The following is a 4660-nucleotide window of genomic DNA, read 5'->3' as shown; positions in this document are numbered from 1 at the left end:
CATATGTAGAAAATGTTTGTGGCAATTAAAATGCAAATTTTTAAAAGTGAAATTAAGAATAATGAAAGACATGACTATAAAAATAATGTAAAAATATTTTCAACTTATTAAAAAATGCTTTACACGTTTTAGACAAAAGGTAATTCAACATTTCCAAAGATATCTCTGGGTTTTTTAAAAGGAAAGAGACTTACTCCAGTTCTAAACTATTGTTTCAAGATAGTTACAAAATTGCAAAAAGTAGCCAGGCAGTGGTGGCTCACACCTTTAATCCCAGCACTTGGGAGGCAGAGGCAGGCGGATTTCTGAGTTCGAGGCCAGCCTGGTCTACAGAGTGAGTTCCAGGACAGCCAGGGCTACACAGAGAAACCCTGTCTTGAATAACCAAAAAAAAAAAAGTAAAAAGTAATCAAACCAATATCTCATAGACTTGCTCTATTTCCTTACTCTATTATTAAAATAATTATTAAAACTTTATCTCGAGAGCTAACAAGTTTAACTTGAAGTTGCAAAAGAATTTACCTAAAATACTAAAATATCCACCCTCGTGTAATATAATCTGTCACAAACAAAAAAGATAGAGGGAGTAGAAAACATTTTGTTGGAGTGGAAGAATTGAGTTTTAAAAATTAAAAAATTTACTTTGTAATTTCAAACACTTTTAAAAACCTAAGACCCTCCTTTGCTTCCATTGATTTAATAGATACTGATTTGCAATTCTTTTTTGTCCAGTGCACAAACTTCTAAATAAATGTTCCTAAACTTGGTGTATTCAGATACTCACTTCTACTATTTGTATTTCAAAGATAGAAATATCTTATGCAGCATGTGTTATATTGTCATCCTTCATAATATAAATATGTGCATCATGGTATAGATGATGTTTTTCTGACACATGAAATTAAGATGAAACAAGATTTGCAATACGTAATAGTCTCATATTTAAAAAGAAAATAATGCTTTGTATGGATTCATAATGGTCATACTTCTATTCAAAAGGAATGAGTGTCATATTAAAATATTCATTTTGATACATGATTCCATAAGAAAAGCTCTAAAGCCAGAGGTGTAATTTAATCAACATAAGGCATTTTCACAAGTAGGTCTGATATAACTTAATAATACATACACAAATATAAGTAAATAAATATATTACATAGTAAATTATTTATATAAGTACAGATAATTATGCATATATTTTATCTGAAAAATGTATTGTAAGAAAAAATGATTGTTAACAATCTCAACTAGTTTAGTGAATTCAAAATTATGCAATAGTGTTACAGTTTAAAAATTATTTCAGATGAGCTAATTTTCTCTGAGAATTCTTAGTAACCTTCTGCATGCTTATTAGATGTATATGTAGTCAATAGTGAAAATTTCTGAGATACTATCAAGTTACAAAACAATTCTCAGGCCAGTAGTGGTAGTACACACCTGTAATTCCAGGATTTAGAAAGTGGAAGCTGGGACTTAATTAACATAAAGAATTTAAGGACAACTTGGAATGCAGAGTTAAACTCAAGAACAATTTTCACTTTAGATCATATTACCTGGAATGTGCAGTGTTCTAGTTATGTACTTTGGTAATATTTGCTTTTATTAAATTAAAAAATATATACATAGACAAAGAGGGACATTGAAATATATCTTGTCTCAGGAGAGGCTCATGAACTTCTAGAATACTAGTGCTTTCTTTAAATGTGGAGAGAAAGGAATATGTATTATTATTATTATTATTAATATTATTGTTATTGTTATTGTTATTATTATATTCAAAATATTTTCAGTGAGTAACAAATCAAGAAAATTAGAATCAGAATTATTAGGTGGTAGAAAATAAATTATCAGAGCTTAACTGATATTTATAATTGCCTGTAATTATACCAAAGATTAACAGATAAGCATTTCTAACTTAAAATATTCAAAGGCTATTTGTTAGAAGATAAATATTAAAATTAGAAGTTGCCTTGCTAAGTCAAAGTAACCAAGGACAAGACAAATAACTGATTCAAATTTCAACAGCATTAATAATTTAAAAACTTTTAAAACTACACTGAAAATTTTAGAAAGGAAAAGTATAACATTTTAAATAGAAAAAAGTAAATGCTCAAAGATGAAAAATCATGGCAGTTTAAAAGTTAATGGTCATTTGAAATCTTACCAAATTTAAAGATCATATGGCATTATAAATAATAGCCTAAATATATATATATATATATATATATATATATATGAAAAATAAGTCAGCATTAAAGTTAGGTGTGTAATCTATTGTTACCGTAAACATGTTTCCTACAGATTTGGCCCTGGTTAACTCTATTGCTCTTCTATATGCTCCTCCTTTGTTTCTCTAGGATATCATTATGAACTAATAAAACATTAATGCTCATCTATGCATGAAGAATCAGGACTATTAATAAAATTCAATTTCAAGGGAGACTTTCTCTATACTAAGGTCCTTACATAAATTTTCTTATTTGATTTACATAAAATTCTGTAACAAGGATAATATGATCTTGACTTTCAGGATAAGGAAACAAAAATCACTATTTATAAGTAGAGAGTTAAGTATTTAAAATCACCCTTGTGATTTCAGTGCTTCAAGTTTTGACCACAGGTTCACGATGCAGTTTTAAGGGCATCAATTCAGCATGCTTTTCAGTATTCATATATTTCAGCCATTGTGTGTCTGCCATATCACCAATTATATCACTATATAATGATCTTTATTAAAATTCATGTGTTTATGGAAAAAATCTCAGTATTGAGTTGATAATACAGGAAGGCCAAAACTATGTTATGAAATGCTATGACTATATAATTCTGAAAATAACTATAGGTCTTTTTCAATATAAATTATAAACAACTATGCTTCTTGTGTAAGAAAAATCTATAAAATTGTAAAATGTAATGTAGAATGTATTTTGTAAATATAAAATACTAAGATCATTGCCCCTACCTATACAGACTATCATTAATAATAATTTCTTTTGTTCTTTTATATAATTCTTTGAGCTATATAACCTTTGGTCCCAAGCCATGCAGGAAGTGTAGGGCACTTATTTTTTAAAAATTTACTTTTTAAATTATTTATGTTACTTCCTGCTCACTTGCCCCCTCCCTGTCACCTCTCCTACAATCCTTCCCCGGCTTCTCCTCTGAAAGGATAGTGCCCCCCCCACCGGTATTCCCCCAACCATGGCACATGAAGTTTTTGTGAGGCTAGGCACTTCTTCTCCCGTTGAGTCCAGACAAGACAACCCAGCTAGAAGAATATATCCCTCATATAGGCAACAGCTTTGGGATAACCCCTGATTCAATTATTCATGACTAACATGAACACCAAGTGCATATCTACGACATATGTGACATATGTGAAAGTAGGTCTAGGTCCAGACCTTATTTGGTGTTTCAGACTCTGAGAGCCCCAAGAGGTCTAAGTTAGTTGATACTGTTGGTCTTCCTCCACAGTTCCAATCCCCTTTGGGCCCCACATCTTTCCTCCTATTCTTTCATAAGAGCCCCCAAGCTCAGTCCCCAAGCTGTTTGGCTTTGGGTGTCTATATCTGTCTGAGTCAGCTGCTATTTAGTGCCTCTCAGAGGACTCCCATGATAAGTTATGACTCACAACATTGGGGATCTGGAACCTGAAGAGGCAGGAACCCAGTGGAGTGATAGAGACACCAACTTACCCACAAAACCTTCAACCACAAATGTATACTGTTTAAAAGAAATGCAGGCACTGGGGATGGAGCAGAGATTGAGGGAATAGCCAACCAATAACTGGCTCAACTTGAGAACATTCCCATGGGCAAGTGCTAATCCCTAACAGTATTAAAAATACTGTTATGCTTGCAGACATGGCATTTCTTAAAGATATAGTCAATATCATAATAGATGCATAGGAAAATCAACCAGCACCTATGTGGTCATTCTAAATGAAACAGACATCAACCACCTTTTGAATAACACAAGAAAACTATACTTTGTGGGTAGAATATTGAGAGAAATGATCTGCACACTGAGAAATGTTTAGAGGATTTGATGAAAGATCTATTACCTTTGTGTCTAAGAGTTAATTTGTAGAGATGTAGGTAAAAATTCAAATTGCAAGAGAAAAAAATACCAAAGAGTAGCTTGAATAATACCTCAGGTTTATAGTGCTTGCTTTTTTGTCATTTAGAAAGGAAGACACTTGTAGTATGTGAGACATAAAAAGAATCTTCACAAGCCCTATGCCCTTGAAGAACTAGGATGATTAATTTAACAATAAAATAAAATAATTAAGATAATAATGGAGGCAATGTTGAATCATTTAGAGCAATACTTAAAAAGAGGACTTAGAATCAATTGGAAATACACATAAATTAAAATGAAATAAAATATAAAAATATATTATAAACATAACAGTGTAATAAATGGGTATAAGAAAGTCCATTAATGATCAGCAGAAAATTCATAATGTCCAATTTTAATAGTAAAAATAAAACAAAAATATCTAAAAAGCAAGAATATATGGCTCATTGCTAGAAGAGAAATCAGAGTGTCAGAAAAGACAGATTAGTTGATAGCATTTGTAAACATCTATTATAATTATAATTTTATGCTCCAAAGTATAAGAATAATGAATGAAATAAATGGAAGGATAAAATAAAGA

This window comes from Mastomys coucha, chromosome X, assembly GCF_008632895.1.
Source record: "Mastomys coucha isolate ucsf_1 chromosome X, UCSF_Mcou_1, whole genome shotgun sequence".
NCBI classification, from domain to species: Eukaryota; Metazoa; Chordata; class Mammalia; order Rodentia; family Muridae; genus Mastomys; species Mastomys coucha.
Note: the sequence above shows the minus strand (reverse complement) of the source record.